Below are 27,513 nucleotides of genomic sequence, written 5' to 3'. Positions count from 1 at the left end.
AACGGGCACACGTTTACGTCATAGATCGCTTTGCTTCTAAAAATGAACGGCCGCGTTGGTGGAGATCTTGCTACACATGCACAAGCTTAGAATGTGACTGTCTCTGTGCCCCTCCAAATCATTGTGCTAGCTTGAATACAAGGAGGTTGGCACACATTCTAGCATCTTGAATCCGACTTACGTCTTTGCATTTGAACCTTCTAAAGATTTCCTCCAAATGGTGCACTCACGATCTACATTGGCTTCATTCTCTAAGATTCGGCTAAACAAACCTATATGCATGAAAGTAACATAAATACACACATATTAGCATTAAAACCCGATAAAAGTAATGCTCATCATAAGGAAAGAACACTTCGTATTCTTATCACACAAGCACTTATCAAACACTCTCCAACTTAGTCATCGTGATGATTATGTTAAGAACCATCAAGGTATTCGTAACCTTGATGTTGGCCCTCCGAGAGCCAATGTGATGACTACAGATTCTTGGTGTGTATCCATTTAGGATTCTACGCTCCACTTGAACTGGACCATAAACTCAGGTCTTCACACCACCTCACTAAGCTGGTTGACTGTGAATTCCATTCTACTGTAGTAGGGCAAGGCTTTTTGCCTGATCACCATCAAAACCTGTAGAAGCTCAATAATGTGATATAAATATGACAACCATAAAGTCCAGATCCAGGACACGATACCTACAACTGGGATGAAAACCAATTCCACAAGTTTCAATGGTAAAAGCATAACAATGAGTAAACATGCTCACAAAAATCATTTTGGTAAACATACCGCAATGTCCAAGCTCATGACAATCACATATATCTTAAAAAGAAAAATCCAGTCTCCACCATAGTCACAAAAAGTATACTTTTGGAATACATACATAGCTTTAAAGATAAAATACAAAATTCAACAATACGAACATGATTATAGGCCTCACTAGCACTCAACCCATAAACAACTAATTACCAAACACACAATTTTCATATATGACAGCCATAATAAACATATAAATATATTTAAGTCATTAACCTTGCCTTTGCATGCTAAGAAATAAACTAAATCTTTTCACGGATAACATTGCTTTTAGGATTATGGTTATCATCAGATTCCATCATCGATTAACCTAATTAACTTTCTTTTCATCAATCTTCAAATATAATCCTAACAAGTTTCCCAAATGCAATTCTCAAAAGTTTAATGGATGCATCATCAAGAATTAATGCAATCTCTAATCTAAGACAACAACTAAAAGATCAGGTATAAGATCTCCACTTGGACAATGTTAATCAACTTTTCCACTAATAGCAAATATACACCTCAAACTCATGAATTTCACTCAACTATAATCATGATCGCTAACATACATCCTTTAGATTAATTATAACCTCAAGCTATACATTCGGTCTCCATGCACTTTACTCGTAGCATCATACCTCAAAACTATATAGATTCTACAGTATGAGAGTAATTATAATTCTCCATAATTCACACATAGTGTTAAACAAATTCTACTATCAACCACATAAAAACCTACCCAATAGCCATCAAATTTACTCATTAATCCTCATCATTAACCTCATGATCTATAACCATACATTGGTTTGTTGAGATGACAAATTAATTTATTAAGACATAAATGATTGATCTCCTTTATATCCAATAAGCTCATTGTAATTAATAGGATATTCAACAATTCCCATTCATTTAATAGACATATATTCCAACAGGTTTAAACTTGACCATCACATTTTAAGGTCATCGTAAGATCTTCCAAATAATTTAAGATAAAATGCTTACCACCATTCTCATCATAACTATAAGCTATAGTGGCCAAATCAACATCACTTTAAACTGATCAAAACATCAATTTAATACCATAAAGCCATGAAATAGTTTTTATTAAACAAGTAGAAATATGAATATCCAAATAGAATTATGCATTCAACTTAACCCACTCACAACTTAGGCGAGAAAAGACCCCGGTGGTGTCACTCCTCCGCAAGCTCCTTCCCTTGCGATGAACCTTCACCATCTAACCGACCAAACCCACACACACACAACAACAAGAAGAAATTAAACAAAGAAGACAAGAATGAAACCCTTAGTTATCAAGCAATGCAACCCTAACAAGACCTAGGGTTGGCTCAAAACTATGTTTCAAAATTCTCAAAGAGTTCCTAGGGTTCTTGGCTTCATTCTAAGCCAAAGAAACAAAAAAAACCACCAAAGTTCACCGGTCCTTCAGTAACTCCGAAAACAATGAAGAAAAAGGTTCATAGATCCAACAAATATCAATGGGAAAATGAGTACAAACACTCATCTCAAGCTTCTAGCACTAAGCAAACAAGAAACACCATCAAAGCCTAGATCTATCATCTATACACCAAGGAAAACAAGTAGAGAAACAAGAAGGAAGAGAGTGCTTACCTCTAGATCCAAAGGAAGAAGAATGAGGCTTCAATCAACCAAGAAAATGAAGGTCATCCAAGGCCTTCTTCTCCTCGAAAGAAAACCAAGAGAAAAAGAGAAAAGATGGGAAGAAAGGTAATAGGGGTTAGGGTTCACAAAAAGACCCTAAATACACTCAGATTGAGGCTGGAAAAATTGAAGCATGGGTGTGCTTCACAAAAGCACGGCTGTGTTTCACTCATGCTAATGCCACAATAACAAGCTACATTACTATTTTCTATATTACTTATGCTATAGTACCACTGTTATAGTAGAAAAAGCATAGGCATCGTGCCCCAAAGCACAGTTGTGCTTCTTGGTCATGCACTTTATAGATTTGATGAATTTCTTAGTGAAATATTGTTCATGGCATTGTAGCAGCTATTGTTCTCTATTACTGTTCACATATATGATAGTGCCAATTTGGCTCTTGCGCACTCTGTACCACTCAGTAATCCCTACTGAGGCATATGCAAGAAAACTCAAACAAAATGTCGAGTCAATACACAAGAAAAGACCTAAATATCACAAACACTAATTTTTTTAAGGGAACTATTTAATGGTGATGGTGGAACAAGAAATTCATAATTGAAAGAACACATTAGAATATACAACTCATTTTTTCAGTTTACTTCAATAGGTGGGATTGTTGAGAAGTTTTTTATTTCTTCCTACATGGTTTAGGACTATCTGCTAAAATCATTTGGTAAATGAGAATATTGATACTCAAAAGAACTTAAGAGCCACCTGAGCTACAAGCCCTCCATGTCTCTTTCATACTTGGACCTTTTTTATTCAAGATTTTCAGGACAAATTATCACACAATACGATCGTTACTTCCCATTACTAGCCAAAGGCCTAGGTTTGCACAGGTATACATGATGGAATAGGATGTTGAATTACATTATAGAATATCATGCTTTTAATTTGATGATGGTTTTGAAGGAGTAGATGCTGATATTATATGTTGATTGAGGAATATGTTGAATGAATATAATGATATTGCCAAAGTTTTTGGGACTACAAGAAAAATGCACAGATAGTTTACAAAATTACCAGTTAGGATAAGACTTCTTACAAAACAAGGTTGTAAAGATTTTTTTTCATCTAAACATGCCTTATGAAGAATCTCCTATATGAGAAAAACTAGGAAGAAAGTATTTAACCATGAGGGAGTATTATGCTTATTTGATTCAACAAAGAAATATTGAGCATAATACTTTACTAAGAGGAGGTCATCTTTTCTAACAATTTGTGGTAGACTGTTATGCTATAATAGAAGAAATGAAATTAAGGTATCTAAGAGAGCATCAAAGATCATTAAGGACTAAAATGTACAAAACTTTCAAGATACAATAACTTGAGTGGATTATTTTACTTGTAAGCTTTATACTATGGCCTAGGTATTTGTTTGAGAAATATCAAGATGCAATGTCCATTTGCAAATTGTTTGGCTACTCCAAACTATTGTCAATGGACAAAAATAATTGATTCATTGAGGACCATCAAAGGCCAATGGCATGAAGACAGTCATGACTTAGGTTCAAGGATTTTTTGGATAAAACTACGGCATTTGATGAATGATCTAATGAATAATCATCACTTTGGCACCACAATTTTTGAAAGCTTTACTTACACCAATGATTTACAAACTAAATTTTACTTGCAAAATTTATTTGTTTATGCATAATTTAGGATTACCTTATTTTTTAATGCATTCAATATCCTTATGTAGATGGTCATTGATATAGCTTTTAATAACTTCTAATTTATAAATGAATATTATAATTAGTTCATTACAAATTCTCAATGAATTATAATAAATTTGCCCTGTGTTAGAACATAAAAGCAATAATAGAAAAATCCTTGAAATTAAATTATTATCAAACTTAACTATAATGAATTATCCTTTGCTCAAATATAAATTAAGCTTAATAAATTGATTTTTTTCATCCACATAAGTACTGTACCTATGATAATTGCATATATGTAAATTTTTTTTCTTTGCCATTTGAAATTACATACTATATATATGAGAGAGGATAAACTTTGTTTTTAAATGCTTGAATCTTTTCCTCTTTTGTCGCCACGCCATAATAACATTTTGCTTTTCTTTCTTTAAAATTATTGATATTCTGAGTTAGTGTTTTCCTTTTTCAAGGTCTTCTACACATTGAAGTTCTAAAAAACGAGGTTTGCCACATGTACATATTTTACTACTAAGGTTGGGAAATGAAAATATTATTACATCAGTAGTAGAAATCGATAGTATAGTTTTTGTTGAGCTACCAAATAAAGAATTTGATCCTATAGCTCATGCTTCTGTAAGTTCTTTTATGATGCATGGAAAATGGAAAGTGCAAAAAGTTCTACCCTTAACAATATTTGACTACACAATCATTAGATTTCCTCAATATCAAAGAATGAATACCTCCATAACTACATTACAAAATGGTGTTGAATTAGATAATTGTTTGGTAGTTCCCTATAATGTTAATCTGACTATACACTATCAAGCTCATATTAATGTGGAAATATGCAATAGGACAAGAGCAATCATATATCTGTTCAAATATATCAATAAAGGCCTAGACAGTGCTAGAGTTGTGTTTAAAGCATCAACTTCATCAAGCAGAATGGATAAGATCCAAAATTATTTGAATTGTCACTATTTATCAACACATGAAAGTTGTTGGAGGTTTTTTTGAATTCCCAATGCATCATAGGGAACCATCTATTTAGAGATTACTAATTCATTTAATTGAAAAGAATAATATCTACTTTAGTGATACATAATATATTCTTTGAATAATATCAATTCCATCTATCAAGAAAGCTATGCTTATAGAGTGGATGGCTATAAATGAAATAGATGAAAGAGAAAGATCACTTCTGTTTGTTGATTTCCTAACTAAATCCACTTACCATCAAAAATGAGAAGAAATGGGAGTATAAGATGGGTGTCAAATCAATTAGTTGAATAATCTATGTACATCGATGTGCAAGAAATTTTGCATTTTTTACGCTTATTGCTTAATGAAATTAAAGCCTCAAGGAATTACAAAACTCTTTGAACAAGTAATAGAGTTGTTGTATATACAACTTATAAAGATGCTTGCTTTGCACTTGGTATATTGGGGAATGACTTAGAGTGGTCAAATGCCTTGGGACAAGCTAATCAGTGCGCTACTAATGCATAACTAAAGGCAAATTTTGTAAGCATAATCTTATTTTGTGATGTATTAGACTGAAAGCACTATTTGATAGTAATTGGCAACTTATGGTAGAAGATATAATGTATCGACTGCAACAAGCTTTCAATAAGAGTAACGATCATATTCCATAAGAGTATTTAAAAAACTATTTATTAGTTGCTCTTAATGATCTTCTCAATAAGCACTCTTTTTCTCTAGAGGAGAATGTTTTAACTCAATCACAATCACTAAACATCAGAAATTTAACATATCACCTATTTCAAGAAGAATTGAATTTCAATATTGCTCAACTTGAGAGAAACCACCTATCAATGCTTTTAAAGTTAAATGCTAAGTAGCTAGCCATATATAAAGAAGTACAAGAAGTGGTTAACAGTGATAGAGAAGGAATGCTTTTTGTATATGGCCATGGTGGGACTGGGAAAACTTTCTTATGGAACACAATCATTAACTGTATTTGTTATGAATGTAAAATTTTATTAGCCATTGCCTCTTCAGAAATTGCATCACTTTTACTACCTAGTGGTAGAACAACCCATTCTAAATTCAAGATTCCAATAAATATTAAAGAATGCTCTACATGTAGAATAAGCAAGAAGATATAGGTAGCAAGATTAATTGAAGAAACTACTTTAATTTTTTGGGATGACAAATGATTCATAGGAATTATCTTGAAGCACTAAATAAAACTTTACAAGATATTTTTTCAAACACAAAACCAGAAGCGTCTACAAAGCCTTTTGGGGGTAAGACGATAATACTTGGTGGAGATTTTTAACAGATTTTTCCATTGATCAAATATCGAAAGCAAAACAAATATCATAAATGTTTCTATAACACGATCCCATTGTTGGCAAGAATGAAAAGCATTTAAACTTGAAACTAACATGAGATTGCAAAAAGGCAATCTTGATGAACAAAGAAGAAGTTAGTTTAGGGAATTTACAAAATGGTTATTACAATTTGGTAATGCCACAATTACATGTATGGAAAGAAGTGACAATAATGATGAAGTAGGAGATTAGATAGAAATTCCACAAAATTTGTTAATTAAGTATTTTGATGATTTAATAAACTTAATCATTGAACCTATCTATCCTCAATTTTAGTTGAATTATGTAGAGCTAGAATACCTAAGGCAACAAGCTATAATCATAGATTATAGTGAAGCTATTTTATTGTGATAAATAAAGTGATAAGCCAAACAATTCAAGCTTCTAAACAAATCTATTTAAGCTCAGACTATATCTCAATGGTTATTACATTTGTCGAAACTCATGGACTTTTATACTCAACTGAATTCCTCAATGCATTAAAGTTTACAGACATACCCAACCATGAGCTTACTTTAAAATTACGTTGTGTGATAATCCTAATGGGGAACATTAGTCAAGCAAATAGGGCTATGTAATGAAACCAGAATGATAGTTACACAAATATAACCAAACATTTTAGAGGTGATGATTATTTTCTGAATCCAACATAGGTGATTAAGTTTATATTTCTAGAATTATTATGCCAATACAAGATGCTAAGTAGCCATTCATCATGTGTAGAAAACAAATTCTTGTTAATGCTATGCCAATAAACAAAAGTCAATGACAAACACTTGATTTGGTCTATTTATTATTGCCGAGACAACTATTTTCACATGCCAACTTTATGTGGAGCTGTCTCTAGTAAGTTCTACTATGGGCTTGAAGGTTTTGATGCTTAATAATGCTAGCAAAAATATAAACAAAACTATGAATGTTATGTACTATGAATTTTTGGATAGTATATAAAGCAATTTGATGGTATAACTTCTATACATTATTCTATATTCCGTGTTTTTAAGGATCAAAGGGATTCTTGAACTATGAAATTGAGTTCCATCATAAATATGGTGTACACACACACACACACAAAAAGATTAGTCATTTTCACTATAGTTATCTCTCATTATTACTAAAATTTATCATAATAGAAAATTGTAATCAAATGGAAAACATTGTTTTAAAGATGTTGCCATTACTGTTTTGCAGATATTTACCAATGAGTTTAAAGGAAATATCACAACTTAAGCCTCCTAGCCAAAATCAAGGAATTTAAATTAGAATAGCAAGAATGTGGTATTGTTATATCCGAACAACAGAGATATTCCTTAGAAGTGCATTCTTCACAACAAACACAAGGTATTTAATATAAAATTCAATATTTTAGAATATTATTTAAATCAATATTTTTTTTCAAATTAACAAACTAACAACAAGAATGCCTCTGTCATGGTGATGCCATCCACATTCAAATTAGAGAAAAATGATTGCACAAACCTTCAAGATCAACTGATTGATGGATCAGTGTATCACTTATCAAGATTCAAAGTCATTAAAGAAACTATCATAAACTTATCAATTATGAGAGAATTTTGTATCTTCTTCACATCCAGCATATTATTGAAGCTAATCCCAAATGATCCTACACCTTACTCATGATATTACTTTCCATTTCTAGATCACAATAAAATGGCATCTTACGCAGATTCTGATGAATATTTAATAGTTAATTTTTTTTAATTTTATTTTATTTTTCTCTTTTGTAAGTTTTATATTGTAAAATTTAAACTATGATTTACAATATCTTATCAATAATGCACTACTTATTGTATTATTTTCTTACTAACAAAAACTAATCATTTTATGGCAATGCAAATGCAATCAAGTGATTTCTATAGGAACAATCATAACTGTTTGATTGATAAAATTTTGACAAAATCATTGAAAAAAGCGATGCCTTCATCATAGAAAATATATATTGTTGATTGTGTGAAATGCATGCAAGTGTACATGTCAATAGAAGCAATAACATACAATAAAAGTAAGGTCAAATCGACAGGGACTAGATAGTACTAGTACTATCTCTATCTTAGCTAGTGAACTAATAATCAACGGTTAAAAGTCAATCTCCGAAGACAAAGTGACAAGGTCCCCTTGCGTATATCCCGTAAGTGCACGGGTTTGTCGAAGTAATAATCCCGGGTGAGCGGGTATCGAATCCACAAGGAGTAGGGAATAAAAATACTTAATTCGATTTTTAGCTATGTAAAAGATCAATGATAATGAGTGTGATAATGATTCAATTCTCAACAGTAAAAGAAACAAGTAAAAGAGCAAAAGTAAAGAAGGGGGTAAGGCAATCGATAAAGATGGGGTAACCGGATAATACTCCACCTAGGATAATTGTTTCAAGTGCAAGAACCCTCTATTATGCTTCCTAATCAATGAAATGGTGAGTCATGGAAATCCTTAATTACATAGTCCCAAATCTAAGGTCAACTTTGCCTAACTCTATACATGTCCCGGAGGAGAAATCAAACAATCTCAACACCTCGCACTCGCATAGAGTTGCAATGAGCTCTAGGGATTCCAAGTGATAAATCTCTTCCTAATTATAGACCTAACCCTTTGGTCCGGTGGAAGGTCCCCTAACCACAATTGAGCCCTAGATACTAAGATCACCTCAACGCTTCACTCCAGTTGCACGAGCAACTAAGCCCCAGTGAAGTTCATCCCTTAGACCATTCACTCTATTATGGCCGCAAAGAACTCGAGGAACGGAGGTAGAATCTATCACGCCCGGGAGGGAGAAAGAGGGACGCCCTCACTGCCTCTCGACTCACCCTCTCAACCCTCTCCAACCTAGCTTTTGTCTAACGCTCGTGGTGTGTCACTCACTCACAAGGTTACCAACAAGAACTCTCAACCCTAGTGTCACTCTAGGGGAAAATGTTCATACAATCAAGCATTCAAGGTTGGAACTCACAATAAACATCAATTTATTGAAACCATAATAAAGAGGTTCAAAGAAACAAATACATCCTAGGGTTCACAATACCGGAGTACCCACTAGGGGTTTAGCTCTCCATGGAGCTAAGTACAATCAAAGAAATAGAATGTAAAAGCAATGAATCCATAAAAAAAACCCCTCGATAGTCGTGTCGATGGTCTTGTGGAAAGTCCTCTGCTCGTCGTCCAAGGATTCCCTCGTCCGGTATAGGATACGCCTCAACGAAAGCTCCCATACCAACCTTCTTCCTAAGGAATGACGATGTCGGAGCCGTAGAACCTCTCCAAAACCTTAGCCAATACCCCTCGAAACCCTAGCTGAAGCCCTCTCTCAAGTTGGGGAAAAGATGGAGAAAAGAATACAAAAATCGGGGCTGATTCGGCTTTAAATAAGGCTGGAATCGGACGACTACACGGGCGTGGATGCTTCACGTGCCCGTGCGGAATTTCCACACGGGCGTGGGTAATTTCCACACGCCCGTGTGGATTCTCTGAAACTGTCATTTTCAGCCGGCTGTGAACAGTAATTGTTACAGTGTTTGCTGCAGTGATTTGCTACGGTAACCTGCTACATAACTATGCCAAAAATACTCCCGAATCCACTTTTCATTGAGGTAACATAAACGGGCACACGTTTATGCCGTGGATTGCTTTGCTTCTTCAATGATGGATAAGTTGATGGAGATCTTGTTCTATGTGCATAAGTCGGAATGCTTGAGTGTGACTGCCCTTGTGCCCCTCCAAATGGTTGTGCAAACTCAAATACGGGGAAGTTGGCACACACTCTAGCATCTCGCACCCGACTTATATCTTCACGTTTGAACCTTAGCAAGATTTCCTCCAAAATTGGTGCATTGTGATCCACATTGGCTTCTTTCCTTCATAATTGGTTTCACAACCCTAACTGCATAAAAGTAACATAAAAACACACATATTAATGTAAAAACCCGAGAAAAGTAATGCTCAACATAAGGAAAGAATGCTTCGCATTCATATCACACAAGCACTTATCAAAAAGGAAATAAAAGAAATAAAAGACCAAATCAAATGTGATAAAAAATAAAAGTAATGGGTGAAAACGGTGCTCGGATATGATTTTACTTACGAGTTTAAGAAAAGTAATGTAATTGCAATTCAATATTGCTAAACCTTAGCTTTGTTGGACCGAAGAAATTGAAAAATGCACCAAGTGCTCTCTCAAGACACCTTGATGCCTAATCCCATGTTGTGGTAGGAATGAATCTCTTCTAAACCTACCTTCGCATGATTCCATAGGGCGCTAGGAATTCCATGTCAAGAATCGGAGATAAACTACAATGATTCTAATCAAAAGGTACATGACACCCTATCTATCTCTAGTGTGCATTAGTGATAACTGTTCATCTATGTGTGATCTCCTCACATGGATCTCTTGTTACCTAATGTGAAATCATAATGGTAGAGCCTCTCTATATGCTAAACCAACATTAACAAACAAAGATGAATCTGAAAAGCCAAAGGCAATCTATATTAAAAAGCAATATCAAAGAAATTTATTCCCAAACTACATCATTCAAGACACCAAAGGAAGTTAGCCTTCCATGCGGCCAATGTTCAATGCTGGAGATGAAGTGAGCCAATATAGTTTCCACTGGGTTATCACTCTGGCGACTCCTTTCGATCTCCTCCTTGATACCTTAGATCTCCTTCAGAAACTAGGCAATAGTCCTCAACTCTTTCCCTCGAAATTAGGTCAAAAATCTGATCCCCAATAACTTTTTCAACCTTCTATATATATCTCTAGAAATCCTACCCATACAAGGGAAAATACAAGGGCTTGTATCTTGCCCGTGTAAATCTCATGATGGATAAAAAAACACTCATCCCTGGGATATATGTATAGTTATACACAACCGTGTATCACTTCATCTAGCTGTGTAACTCTCTAGATGAATCTTCAATTTAGCTCTTAAGTTGCATGGTTATGTACTTTATCTCTGCCCTTGTTCTCATGTGGAACATGGTCCATAACTTTCTGAATGTACACGAGCGTGTTCTTTATCTGGACAACCGTGTTCTTCTCAGTAGGAGGATAATCGAGGAGTGAACAGATATGTACACGGTATTGGTGTGTCTCTCTGGCTACTCATTGCCAAAGTAGGAGCAAGTACACGACTATGTACTTTGCCAGTGTATTTCTCTATTTGTTTCTTTATGGCACCATTTTGTCTCCGATTTCCTTTCTTTAGCTTTTGTTGTGCTTCTTTTGTATTGTGAAAAATAATGGAAAAAACTAAGTACCAATTATCCATAAAACACAATCTTCAGGACCACTTAAGTGCCAAATATGGTTGATACAATATGTATAAAGCAACACTTATCTATTGTCTAATGCATATATAGTTATTGAATGTTTCAAATGCTTGCAATTCTCCAAAAACCAAAAAGTGGTGAAGAACCTAAAATAACTATATGGCAATCTTACTTTCCTCAATTAAATGATAATGAGCTACTATAGATGCAGCTAAGACCTGTATTACTCATTACTAAAACTACTATCAAAACATACCAAGGTAACCCAAAAAGTAAAAGAAATTAATATCTATACTAAAATAAACAAACAACAGTCACTTGCATTTTCATATTAAAATAGGAATTATATATTTAGCTTCTACATCTCCAACAAGGATCTATGTAAATCTAGACGTACTTGAGACAAGAGCTATTATAGAATAGGAAGGAAATTAATGAACCATAACAAAACTAAAAAAAATAAAAGGAAGTTCAAGTTAGTTTTTTTAAATAACAAACCATCTATTTTGATGTAAAATAGGCTAGGAACCCACAAGCAATAAGTCTAGCTTCTTCCAATGCAAAAGGAAGAGACAATGTTCCAAGAAAGGATTGAACAATCTTAGTACACAATAATTGATCAGCTATTGAAATTTAACCCTGAAATAATTGGTGTAAGTAAAAGCAAACATACTTTGAAATTAAATTTTTCAAGCCATAAATTACATAAACCTATAATAATTACTTTGAAGATAAATCTATGATTTTTTTCTTTTTTGTGTGTTTGTATGCATGAAGTTGACTATGTTCAAATGTGATATATGTTTTGAAAAAATTAACATATCTTGTGGTTAGTTTTACTACTCATGCAATATCTGTAACAAAGGACTTAAGGAGTCGCTTGGTGGTAGTTCGTTCTACGATCATTAGCCTAGAACTCCAAAGCTAGCATAGGTACAATCACCATTTTGAGATCAATAATTAACTTAATGAAAATTATTGTTGCAATTATTTTGACAAAATGATTATATCACAACATGAAATTATCAATGATTGTGCTAGATGAAATAGGAGATATGGAAATAACAACGTTTGATAAACAAGTAGAATCAATGACAAATATAAATCTACCTTTAATGAATGTTATATAAGAAGTATCTAGAACAAAAAAATTTAAAAATTGGCATCATAATCTATAAGAAATTTACTCTAATGGTTGGCCTATCACAACAAGCAATTATATATACTAACCTACAAAAATCTATACAATAGAGCCTATTCTTTCACATGTAGAGAATTTTAAACAAACAAAATTGACACAGCTAGCACTAAGGGAGCCTAGTTAGCATCACACAAAACTTGAGGAATCAACAAAAAAAGAGGAAATAGCAGAAGTATTGAAATCAACATCACAGGCTGAGATATCTACAACTTTATTTTTAAAGACTCCACAGCAAAGAAACAAAGAATCATGTCTTGATAATGAAATAGAAGCAAGTAGCATAAAGAAGGTAAGTTTTCATGTCATAGGTGAGAATTTATTTGTTAAGATGCTTGAGCATAATATTCTCCCAAATGAATTTGTCTATGCTCCATTCATGAATGAATTTATTACAAGTTGGAATCTTCCAAAAAACTAAGGATATCTTTGTTTTGTTTTGTGTTTTGTGGTTTTATTATTATTATTATTATTATTATTATTATTATTATTATTATTATTATTTATTTATTTAATTATTTATTTGTGCAGGAGAGATGTTAACCTTATAATGCTACAATTAGAGGTTTCCATGAATGTTGCATAGTGAATGATATCATTCAATGGTTCACTAGAATGATGGTAGATGTCTTATTTTTTGATAAATTTGTTTTTAAGACTATTATAAAATAATTTTACAAATGTTGACTAGTAATGTAAATGAAGCTTTAAGGTTTTTTTTTGTTTTTGTTTTTGTTTTTTTTTTAATTTTTAGTTATATTGCAAATTATAAATGCAAACTAAATATAGCTATTTGTACTACACTTATTAATATATCTTTCAGCCTAAAGTTATATGAGATCATTCTAAGCACTGCTTTTATCTTCTCAAAGGTCATGAAAGATTTATTTGGAGAAAGACGAAAATAAGTTGCTTTGATTGGTTAGAAATTTTACTGAAGAGCAACTTATAAATATTACAAATTCAACTTTTATTCTTATTTGAATTATTTTTGTTTGTTTGCCCTTATTTTTTGAAATTTTCATTATTATTTTTTCCCCAATTTGTGTTATTATTTATGTCTTGTTTAGAGAAGGTGACATCCAAAACATAAATATTATTTGTTTTACTTTAGTGTAATGTACGTGATGATCTATATATTTTTTTGAGTTGTTTTTTTCTAAAATATCATAAATTTGATTTAAAGCACCCTTGGTTATGGAAATATGTTTAACGTTTTGTAAAACACTATTTCTAGGACATTAAACGATGTTGAGAATATTAGATCATTAGGATGCCAACAAACTTATTATACTAATGAAAAAATAAAATAAAATAAATAAATAAATACACTATTTTTTTTAAAGTTGGTCTAATATCACCATGCAATTATTGTATAATTATTGAACAAAACATGTTTAACAAAATTATTGTACATCAGAATAATTAATCAAAGTTCATTGAATTAATACTTTCCAAAAAAAAAATTATGCTTCAAATTTTATTCCCTCTTTTGTAGTAAATTACAAATTTATTTTCACACACCTGCAAAACTTAACATTTTTCACAACTCATGCTTTTGGTTAGATTTCAGTTCAAATAGTTATGTAATCTTAGAAAAACTGTAAATTCAAATGTTTCCTCCTGATCATATATGACAAATTTTTGTTGTGGTAACAATTAATTCTCTTTTAATAGCGAAAATGTAGCCAAAATTTTATGAAATTTAATATATAATTAATATATATATATATATATATATATAACTTTTCCTTAATTATTTGTAGGCATATGCTGTGAAGAGCATGGAGATGGCGTTACTTGAACATTGGAAATAATCTAAGCTATTACCCAATTATATACAAACTCCATCAACATCCATCTTCCTCACCAACTCCACATATTTCTTGTTGTTTTTTCCAGCTTCATAAATAAATCCTTGAAATTCAAAATGCACTCAAAAAAGAAGCCCTAAAATCTCATTTCTAAAAAACAAAACAAAATAACAAATGATTCTCAAAAGCCAAATAAAAAAGAAAAGAATAAATTCGAAAGAGCATGTCATTCAAAGCCAGAAAGCACCAGCCTCTTTCAAGTGGGAACGAGCTCCCCAGAGATATCCAAGGCCATAAGATGACCCAAACCCATAACTAGTAGCTACAGAACAAGCACTTCCATTGGCTACATTTGTAATTTTATTAATGGGAAAATTGCTTGCATACCCCTGCAAAACCATAAAATTGCTTAAATACCCCAAAAAAAAATACTATTTGCTGGCATACCCCCATAAAACTAACATTTTTACTTATATATCCCTGTAGTTAGTTACCGTTAGCCACCATTAGGGTGTATGAAATTAAGCATAGTTCCCACTTAACCCAACTTAGCAAAATTACCCAATTACCCTTAACATCATCCAACCTAAGCCATCTGAGAAAAATTCCCAAACTTCTCAACCACTCAACCACCATCTTTTGAGATTCCCTTCTTACCAATCCCTTCAAGTCATGCCATCTCACTCGCCGGCTCTTTCAAAGTGGTGTTAGAGACATCTATGGTGTCGCTGGAGGTTTTAACCTAACCCTACTAGACCATCTCAACTGCCAACTATGGCCAACATTGTGGCATCTATGCATGTGTCATTACCTTCACTATCAGAGTTCTCAGCGTGATCAACGCCATCGCTGGAGCTCAATGAGAAGTGAAGTGGTGCTCAATAAGAGAAAATGCACATGCAGAAGATGGCAAGTATCAGGTATACCATATATGCATGCCCTTGCTTTTATCCATTCCATTAGAGGAGTAAAGTGGGATGATTATGTTGATGATTATTTTTTAGTAGACAAATATAAAGCAACCTATAAAATGGAGGTTGCACCTATGCTTGATATGAATGAATGGGTCACTACTGGTGATGGTGAGTCTCTACTACCACCTATCTCAAGGACACCAAGTAGTAGGCCTACGAAAAAGAGGATGAAAGGTTTTGATGAAGTCACGAAAGGTAAGCACAAATACAAAAGGTGTGGATCATTAGGTCATCATGCAAAAAACTGTAAAGAGCCAAAGAAAGAAAGTGATCCTTCAATGCAATCTATGACTTCATCATCTGGTGTTCAACAAGCCTACAGGTAAGCAAAGGATATTTAGTTAGGGGCTTCAATACATTCATGACATACTCATTTTTAACAAAAGAAATATTTTATTTAGGGGAAGATCAAGATCAAGGGGAGGATACCATGTTTATGTGTCACCAACAGTAAAAAGAAGTGGGAGGCCTAGGAAAATTAGAAGGGAGGATCAAAACCAATGAGTTGGATGTTCTACAATTGATACTTAAACATCAATATCTTCATTTTCTCATTTTTTTGTTAGTTATTGATTATGAGTTTCATTTTTTCTTTATGTTGTTTTTCCTATAATGATTTCATTTATTTTTAAGTTCTAATTTCAAATTCATCTCCATTTTTCAGGTTGATGTTTAGAATGGAGTTTGAAATTGTTATTTGTGTTATTTGGACATTGTTGTTTTTTAGTAGGTTAATGTGTTTTTGCATTAATGAACATATGTATTATTTTAGTTGATGTTAAAAAGTTAGTTGTTGGATGTAAATTGTTTTAAAGTATTTTATGGGGAACTTGTTTGTTAAAAAATTTGATGTCCTTTAGAGAACTTGATGGTAAAAAACTTGATATTGTTCAAAAAAATTATTGGACTTCTTTCTTATAAATTTCATATGTGATTACATTTTGAGTAGGTGTATGAAATTATTTGTTATATATTGTTACATGTAGTAATTTTACCTATTTTTAGGTTGTGTTTGTAAAGAGCATGTGATAATGTAAAAATTTTTTTAGAGATGTTTGTAAAAACCTTAAAAAAATATGATTTTACTCAAAAATTCATTATTTTTAATAATTTTTAAAAATAATTAAAGCGTATATTAAAAAATTACATTGGTTATCAATAATTTAAATAATTTAAATTCTGTAAAATATAATAAAAAAATTTGATGGGTATATTAACAAACCCATAATGATCATTTGTTGAATGAAATGAATAATGTCTACAAAATAATAAAAAAAATTTAGAGGGGCATATAAGCAAACCTATTTTGGTAATTAACCCTTATTCCATCCGTTGATTTAACACCATTAAGAGTTAACTTAACCATAGGGGCATATAAGTAAATATAATTGATTTGTAGGGGTATTTAAGCAAATATCATTTTTATGAGGGTATTTAAGCAAATTCATTATTTACAGTGGTATGCAAATAAAAAACCCATTATTAATCAATGTCATCTTCTATAGTGACCCTTTGTTGATATTACACGTTACTAGGTTCGTCCTCAATCCTTGTAGTAATCTTCAAGCCACATCACTCATACAACAATTTCTTCTGCCCGTGGCCATCATTATGCTCCTCTCCACCATTCCTCTAAGTTCTCCCTCCTTCATCATAGTCCCTCGTTCATCATAGCCACTAAATCCTTCAAAAGTGACGGTGGCCAAACATGCCTTAATGCTTGCACCATCACCATACCTTCTATCTATCTCTTTATAGAACCTTAAAGTTGGAGTTAAAGCAAGAAGAGAGGTAGTTATATATAAGAGCATAAAGAATATTAATAATGAGGCCATGATAATGTGAGGGAATTTATGAAAAGAGGTGGTTAATATGTTGTAAAATGAAGAGAATTCACCACCACAAGATATGGGTGAAGGGTGAATCAAGATGAGTCTAAACCTTGGCCTTCTGTTTTTCAATAACTAACTAAATAATAACACATAAAATATATAAGCAGCAAAGAAGCAACTTTGATAAGAAAAAATGGAAAAATTAACACAAATGCAATGAAATACAATGTTTTCCACCGGTGGTCCAGTTTGTGAGGTCCATACCAATAATGAAGCACACCAGATCTCAACCCTTTCCCTTATTATTGCACTAGGCATTTCCATTAATCACACCCATCTAATGACATATGAAATCATTGAAGCAATTCAATAAAAATTAGTAAGTATATGTTGGCTTATTTAAAACTATAAAAATCTAAAGCAAATCTTATTTCCTTATTAAAGAAGCTCACAAAATAGTTATTGTTATCTTTAATTATAGGTGCATTGAACCAAAGCTACGATTGGAAAACTATATAAGAATGAGAGAAGAAAATGCCAAGCCACATCCAGATAAAATTTACATTTTTGGAGAGACACTAGAGGCATGGGCCTATTATATGATTTCATCGTGTCATACATAATTACATACATGTGCCTTGCATAGATTCCAATGCCCAATATGGCTAACATGCATGATATTGGAATGCCAAATTTCAAAAAAAGTGTAGCCTTGGGGAAAGGAAAAGCTTGCATGTATATATCTTGAAATATCTAAATGTATAAACCTTTTCTTCTCTTTAATATATAAAAGCCTTGCTTTAAGTAACTCACTTAACTCATCTCCCCAAAGGAGAAAAAAAAACATTTCATTAATAACTAAGCTTCTTTTAAATGGTTAAACATCTACCTCAATTAAACCATATAATATTCATATTTCTAGATGATTTCAACCTATTCTTGAGAATAAGGGCCTATACATATTATTAGTACTTACTATAGTTTTCTATTTGTGATATTTGCATTTATTCCGTACACAGAAAACTAACATCTAACCAAAAAAATTACAAATTGCATTTATGAAATTCATAAATTTTTTTTTTTAGTGGTGCATATATTATAAAATGGATAAAATTCACTAACATGAGACACAAGTGAATTAGGGTGAATCTAAAACTAGGGCTTCACATTCCAAATAAATAATTGTGTGCTAGCATAAATTACGCAAATGGCAAAGAGATAGCTTTAACAAGAAGAAAATAAAAAATCAACTCAAATACTCGACATTTGCAAACCACATCACATCTCAATCCTACATTTATTTTTCCCACATCACTACATTATGCATTCTCATTAACAATGGCCATCTGATGGCCAACCAAAATTCTTTGGCCAATTAGACAAAGATTCAATAGTATATCTATTGAATTATTGAAAAATTTAAAATCCAAAGAAAATCTTATCTTCTTTTAACAAGATCCCACAAAACAATCCTTGATGTCTTCTACTAAAGATGCAGATGAATTACATTAAAAGTTGCATTTTGAGAACCATATCAACAATGAGGGAAGAAAAGACCAAACACACTATCTATATATATTCATTTGTTCGCTATTTGTGGCTATCCCAGCAAAACCACCACCACATAAACTACTATGGTACTCTTCCTGAGCACTGATCCATCATCAGTCTTCTAAATCTAAGGTGTTACATAACCCCTCTAGTTTCCGTAAACTTTAACCTAGCCAAGATCTTCTTTTACTCATCCTTCTTTATTATTGTTTAATTCTCTAACATATTTTGTTTTATTTGGGGTGAAAATGTGCGACGTTCTTGGAATTTTACGTTATTCTTGCAAAAGTGTACAAGCCAAGAAAGTCCTTATTCTTCAGTTGCTTGCAGCTATTGATTCATTCTCTACTCATTTGATATTTCATTTTTCCCCACTTGACTATGATATATATATATATTTACTTGAATTTGCAGTGTTCCAATCAGCAAGTGACTTGCATAATATTTTACGATGCCTAAGATCCGTTAGAATAGAAAGCTTGCTCACGTACCTAAAGTTAATAATATAGAAGCTATAGGTAATAGAGAGAGACGGATGAAAATTCTAAGTGCTAGGAAGCTCAAACTTAAAGAAAATTGTAAATTTTCTTCAACAGCTACACATTGAAATCCCAAAAGAATGTAATGAAAAGTAACTGATGAGTGCAATTTATATCATAGTTTACTTACTCCTAATTCATACTTTTGCTCATCTTTTGCCACTTTTTGGATATATTCGATGCTATTCATGATGACTATGTTTGTTCATGATACAGGATGTTTAGGGTTCATAGCTAATAGGAGCGATATCGGGAGGAAATCGACCAAAGAACGCATATTTTTCTAAGTGTTCAAGTTAAGAAAGGGTAGAGCACGACCATGCTCTCTCCCTATGATTATTATTGTCTGAAAGCCTAAGTAGCAGACCAAGCATAGGGGTATTCTCAAACCAAGCATAGGAAAAGCACGACCGTGCTCTCTTCCCATGATTTTCTCTGGATGACACTTAGCAAATTTTCTAAGAAGTCCCAAGAAGAGCACGGCCTCAGCACGACTGTGCTCAGGTCGTGTTAAGCCCATAAAGCCCTTTTTATCTCCCAGATCTAGGGTTTATTGAACATTTTTTGTTTAGAGGGTTTTCTTCTCCACTTCGAGACCACTACTGAGGATGATGATCAAGCTTTACCACATGGTCTAAGGAAATCAAGGTCGAGTTAGAGGCACTAGAAAAGTGGAGTTAGCTCATCTATGAAGGTCTTGAAGCATAACTAAGGAGATCTTGTAAAAGGGGGAAGTCATGATTTCTCACCTTAGTGCATTCATTTCTTCTTCTCAGTTGTATGAATTCATGAGGGGCTAATCTTTCCATGGTGCCCTACAATGTTGAACTATAATGCTTAGTATACTTGACTACTTGTTTTTAATGTCTATGGAGTTCTGATGCGTTCTTGTGTTTATTCATGTATTGCATAACTTGGCATGCTTGATTTGCATAATTGTTTGTGTAAAACTTACCATGTGTGGATTGCCATAGTTGTGATTGCCTCGTGTAGTTGCAAAACTTGCCGTGTATGAAGCCCATAGTTCCACTTGCAAAACTTGGTGTATTTGGGAGTCGTAGATGCAACATTGCTTTTAAGCACCTTCAAGAACCTTATGATCTACCTAGTAGACATTAGAGGCAAGTTAGTATACTAAGGAACATAGGGATTATCCTGGGCATTGTTATCTTATTATTGAAAACTCAATCATAGTCTACCTGATAATTCCATCTTTTATCTTTTTATTCTTGTTTAGTTAATCTCTCTATCAACTATTCCTTGACTTACTAGAGATTAGAAGAGCAATTAGTACTAGAAGTGCAGTCCCTATGGTTCGACTACCCTACCCTCAAGGGGTACCACTTTATTACTTGTTACGATCCATACACTTGCGGAGAATGCATCAAGTTTTTTACGTTGTTACCTAGGACTGGCAACTTTTAGGAAAATTAGGATTCAAGTGATCTAGTTTTTGCTTATTTTGTTCATATTTGTGAATATCAATTTTCTTCTTTTCGATCAATCATTTTATCTTTCTTTTCTTATTTCATTTTCTATTCTTGGTCTAATCTTATTTCTATTTTATCTTGTGAAGCCTCGATCCAGAGATTGAAAAACGTTTTCAGAGAAAATTGAGGCAAGTGTGTTTAAACAAAACAGGGTTTGTGGAAGTTAGTATAGAAGTTAATCAAGAGGAAGAAATGGCCGAAAATTAACAACAAAGCATTTTAGATTTCACCCAACCGAATTTGGAAGGAGTAGGATCTAGCATCATACATCTTTCTATTGTGGCAAACAATTTTGAGTTGAAGCCTAATTTTATTCAAATGTTGTAGCAAATGTGCAAGTTTGACTTGTTTTAAGATGAAGACCCATATGAACACTTGAAGAATTTCTTGGAATCTATGATACTTTCAAGACATGTAATGTGTCTAAGGAAGCTGTTCATCTCAGACACTGTCCATTCTCCGAGCAAGGAAAGGTCAAGCAGTGGTGAAGTTCCTTGTCGCAAGAGTCTATTACGACATGGAAGCAGATGGTTGAGACTTTTCTTACAAGATATTTTCCTCCAGTAAAGATTACCAAGTTAAGGAGCCATATCTCCTCCTTCCTACAATTGGAGTCCAAACTCTTGCATGATACTTGGGAAAGATACAAGGAAATATTGAGGAAATGCCCACAACACGAGGTCATGGAATGGATGCAAATCAAAATCTTCTACAATGGGCTGAACAATGCTACCAAGTAGATGCTTGATGTAATTTATAAGGGGTACTTGTACAGTAAACAGTCGAGTGCAGCATACAGCTTGATTGAGGAAATGATAAACAATGGTTATCAATGGAGTTCTGAAAGAAATAAGCCGGTAAAGACAACCGGGATTTATCAAGTGGATGTCGTCACAACTTTGGCCACATAGGTAGAAGAAATCACAAAGAGGGTTGATGTAATGCAATCAATTTCTCAAGCCTTGGGACCATATTTAAAGAATTGGGTGTCCCATAATGATCTTTGGTCTTCTTCTTCCTTTGATATAAGTGCAGGGTAGACTGAACAAGTTGACTTTGTTGGTCAAAATCGTAGAATATCAAAATAACCCATGTAGTAACACATATAATGCAGGTTGGAGAAATCATCTGAACTTTTCCTTGAGCCAGGAAGGCAGGGGCAAGTGGCACAACAACAGCCTAGGCCTCTACAGCAGAATGTTCAACCAGTTCCCCCACTGTAACCTTCTAACGAACTCATAGCTTTATTGACTCGGTACATTAAAGACAATGAAATTCATCTTTCAGGACATAAAGAAATGATGAGGACCACCAATGCTATCTGTGAAGAATTTAGAGCATCATATGGCCCAAATGTCGAAGATAATTGAGGAAAGACTCCCGAGTTCTCTCCCTAGTAACACAAAAGTCAATCAAAAGGAATCTCTGAAGGCCGTTACTTTGAGAAGTGGCAATCAACTTCCAAACCCGACTGAGAATGAACCCGAGATTGAAATTGTTGAATCTCAGTCAAGAGCAAGGTAGTCAGTTGAGGTTGATCCTAAGGCTCTAATTGACAATGAGGAGAAAGGATAGGAAAAGGACAATGAAAAGTTGAATTGCCTGAGTACCAACCCAAACTTCCTTACCCAGTGAGAATGAAGAAAGATTGACAAGAAGATAAATACAAGAAATTTCTGGATGTGCTTAAGACCTTAGCACATAAATTTTCCATTTGTTGAAGCTTTGGCACAAATGACGAGATATGTAAAATTTTTGAAGAAGCTACTCACTAACAAGAGGAAGCTTGAGGAAGTGTCTTCTATGATACTTAGTGAAGAATGTTCAGCCCTGATCACCAACAAGCTCCCCAAGAAAGAGAAAGACCTTGGGGGATTTATTATTCCATTCACTATTGGAGGGCTTGTGGATGAGAAAACTCTAGCCGATCTTGGGGCAAGCATCAACCTGATGCCTTACAGAAATCTTCCAAAAACTCAGGTTAGGAGAACTAAAGGCCACCACAATGATTTTACAATTAGCAGACAAGTCCATTTTGGCAACCAAGAGTTATTATTGAAGATGTGTTGGTGAAGGTGGATAAGTTCATTTTTCCAGTGGACTTTGTAATCCTTGATGTGGATGATAAGGTGGGAGTGTCTCTCATATTGGGAAGACCATTCTTAGCAACTTCAAAAGCTTTAATTCATGTAAAGAATGGTCAAATAATGCTTTGTGTAGGAGAGGAAGAAAATCACTTTTAGACTTTGGGGCTCTATGAGATACTCTATGGATTTTGATGATACATGTTATTGTGTCGATGTGATTGATGATTTTATTTCTAAATATATGCAGGATACATTCATGAAGGATGAACTGTTAGAGTTATTAGAAGATGAACCCCCCAAAGCTGATGCACTAGATGATTTGGTGGAGGAAGTATGCTACCAAGAGGTGGTGATTACTGGAGTGCCTTTGCTTTAGAAACCACCCAAGAAAAAATCTTCTCATACCAAGAGGTGGTGGAAACAAATGATTCCAAGAAAAAGAAAACTAGCCATCCCACCACTAACCTCAACACGATCAAATTTCTCTACTTTTGATGAGATCAATTTAATTACACCTTAGCACCATATTCTTGCAACTATATTTTAGGTGGAAATGAGAGGTCTCACTTTCACGAACCTCCTTAATCGAGCTGGACAGGTATGTCAAGCTAGTGTCGTTAAACAAGCGCTTCTTGGGAGGCAACCCAAGGTGTCGTATTTTTAGAGTGATTGTTTTAGTTAATTTTTATTGTTGTGTTTTAGTTTTAGTCATGATTTTGATTGATTGTTGTGTATGTTCTTATTATTATTTGGATCACTTTATGAGGTTCGATGTTTCTTCAGTGTATGATTCCTTTGTGGCAAGCTCTTGATTGTATTATGTTTTATTGTGGGACACAAGTCTTTGGTTTATTTCAGGCTGAGCATGGGCAGAGCACGCCCGGTGCTTAAGCCATGATTCTCTTGGTTTTGGTCTTTAGAGGCATTCCAGGTTGAGCGTGGTTTCTGAATCCCTTGCCCGACCATACTTCCCAGTAAGCATGGTTTGTGGGCTCCTTGCATGACCGTGCTTCATTGATTGGAGTCTTGCAACTTTTCCAGAGATAATCGCGGCTAGGGAGCATGGGGATAGCATGACCGTGCTTCCCTGTTTTGAATGCCCTACTCTATGCATGTGCTGAGCACACCCGTGTTTCAGGTGTGCTCTAGTGCGGCCGTTCATCTTCCCTTCTTTCCCTTAAAACTTAGTCACTCCCATCATTTCTCTTCATCGTACACTTGTATTCTCCTCTTCTTCCTCTGCGCTCCCAAGTTCCTCGAGAATTTTACCGTTCATTTGCCGATTCCTCACCCATTTTCTCCTAGCTTTCTTGCCCCTCTCCTTGACTCTAGTAAGCCACATTGATTCAATTTTTATGATTCATTTCATCGAGATCATGCTCCATGCACTTGTAACTACTTTCTGTGATTTTGTTTAGATTAAATTGATATTGTTGATGTTTGTAGCTTCATGAGCATGTTAGTTTATAGGGATTTTGGGGAAGATGGTTAGCCCTAAGCATGGTTATGCTCTTCTTGAAGCACGATCGTGCTCTTGTGTTTGCCTAGAACCTAAAAAGGGGAAGCACACTCTTTTATCGATGCTGAGCATTACCATGCTCTACTCTAAGAATGACTGTGCTTCCTTCAAAAATCTCAATCTTTAAACTAAAATGAGTTGTTTTATCTTGTAGATCATGCCGAGGAAGCATACATCAGCTGGGCCATCGTCCAAGAGGCCCAGACGTGAGGAGCCTGCCCATACCACTGACCTGACACCCGTATTCGACACATAGGTGCATCAGCAGTGCTACACACGACTCGCATTATCAATTTGGAGAGTCAAGAAAGATAAACTAGGTAGTACTGTGCAAGGTCAGACTAGAGCAAGAGGACTAGCAGATGCTCAGTGCTGGAGCATGGCGACAGCTCTTCCTGATCACCGACATCACCTACAAGCAGTTAGCACTCAAGGTGTTGGCTATTTTTAAGCTGTCCAGGGGGACTATGAGCTTCTACCATGCCGACACCATTCAGTTTCAGGATTTTAGCACTCTACACTGGATGGGTCAAACTGAGTTCTCCATTCACATGGGACTTTATGATGCGGAGTTCACTCGAACTCCTGTATATGATGTTTTATTGATATCCCGATCGATTGAAGAGTCTTAGGAGGATGCATGGCAAAGACTCAACACTGATCCTGCCAATGACCCTCATCGGTCTAAGGCTACTACTCTTAACTCCCTTGCTCTCAAGTATATGGATTTTATTCTTAGCTACACTCTGAAAGGTCGTGGTGATAGCACTAACGTCATTAGCAAGCATGATTTTGACTCTTTTCTATCCATGCTCAATGGGTTCGAGTTGCACTTGGGGTATTAGGTGGCCGTATCTATTTCCCATCAGGGGACAAACCCTTGGATTGGTTCCCTCTTCGTTGGCCCGTACATTATGAGACTTTGTCAGGGCATGGGCATCCTCGAGGGGACGGACTGTATGTGAATGGTAGGTGGAGTTGCTTCAATGTCCTTCGAGACCCTAAGGTCAATGGGGATTCTATAGCATGTTCACACTGCTAGATGGGTCAAATACTATGTACGATGACCTACTAATACTACTGCTACTATGCCTACCTCACCTTGTGCCCCTTGCTACTCGTTCGAGGTCACCACCGTCTCCGTACACATCCTCTAGCCGCACTGACCAGGTTACATGTTATTCTTCAGCATTCAGGTGGCTATAGAGGAGTGTGGCTACGATTGTTGAGCATCTGGGCGTTCGTTTGTCCCCTGAGCCTGTATCTCCTATGCAACCACCTTCCTATAATAGTGTTGACACTCCGGATCTTAGAGAGTCCAAGGCTGATTCTACCACTTCTAGTGATGATTCCTTGACAAAGAGTGCTCCATTTTGATTCATGCAACTTTCATTGTTTATGTTTTCTATTCTGGACTTGTATTTTCTTTATTTTGTTGAACTTATTTGTTCAGTTAGCAAGGGGAGTCCCCTGCTAAATTGACATTTGGTTTGTTTACTTTTATGCATTTACTTTTGGTTTTTTAGTTATTGCATCTTTTATTTTGTTTCGGATGTTGAGCTTCACGTGTGTGCCTCTTGTCTCACCTCAGGGATTGTGTGGCTAAATGGATGTTGAAAAGCATGTTAAGAATGGCAACATCACTCTCCGTATTCAGGAAAGTTTGGTGAACTCCCCTTAATTCTTGTGTTCTCAATAAATTGTTTTCATTGCATATAGTTGTAGATTGAGGATAATGCACTATTCAAGTGTGGGGGATGGTTTTACTTGCATTCCTTTTGTGATGAGTGCTCAACTAAGGATGATCTAAGATTGCTTTTGATAGAAATTCTTAAACCTATGGGGACACGTGTGTCTTAATTATTTATTTGGAGCTAAATTGTAGACTCACTCTTATTTTGAGGACCTAAGTTTTATCACATCACCCTAAATGTGGAGCCACTTGTGTTAGGTCAAAAATCCATCTCTTTAAGACCAAGTTATCTTGTTGTGTTTTTAAAAAAAAAAAAGACTGGGAAGTCAGATTCCATTTGGAATGCCCTACAGGTTGCACTTTAAAATTTTTGTCTAAAAAATTGTAGAAAGATCAATCGCCTTAGAAGAGTGAAAGCCACTCTTGAGTAGTCACATTTTGGGCATTACCAGTGTACATTTGATGACCTACTAAGAGAAAAGGCTACCTCTAGGGTGTATGAAGCTACTATCCACCGTGTTTGGTCAAATTAAGGTCTAATTTTGTCAGGTTGATTCTATAAGAGCATGGGGAACTCAATCTAGGGTTTGCACACACACATGGTCGTTGAAGTAAGAGTGTAGCCTTTTATTAGAGCATTTTTGATTTTCTTCAAACCCCCCATTGTTTCCTCTATGCTTAAGAATTTTCTATTCTCTTAAAATCAGAAGTGATGCATTCATCTTTTCGTTTGTTGAGCGATGTGAGATTTTTTTAGGAGAAGCAATGATTTAATTGTGGGGGTATTTGATGAGTGCAATTTATATAATAGTTTACTTAATCCCAATTCATATTTTGCTCATCTTTTGGTACTTTTTGGATATATTCGATGCTATATATTCTAGGGTATGTTTGTTCATGATACAGGATTTTAGGGTTCAGAGCTAATAGGAGCGATATCGGGAGGAAATTGACCAAAGAATGCATATTTTCTAGAAGTGTTCAAGCTAAGCTAAGCAGGGTAGAGCAAAATTGTGCTCTTTCCCCATGAT

The sequence above is a fragment of the Dioscorea cayenensis genome, chromosome 2 (genome assembly GCF_009730915.1).
Source record: "Dioscorea cayenensis subsp. rotundata cultivar TDr96_F1 chromosome 2, TDr96_F1_v2_PseudoChromosome.rev07_lg8_w22 25.fasta, whole genome shotgun sequence".
Lineage (NCBI taxonomy): Eukaryota > Viridiplantae > Streptophyta > Magnoliopsida > Dioscoreales > Dioscoreaceae > Dioscorea > Dioscorea cayenensis.
Note: the sequence above shows the minus strand (reverse complement) of the source record.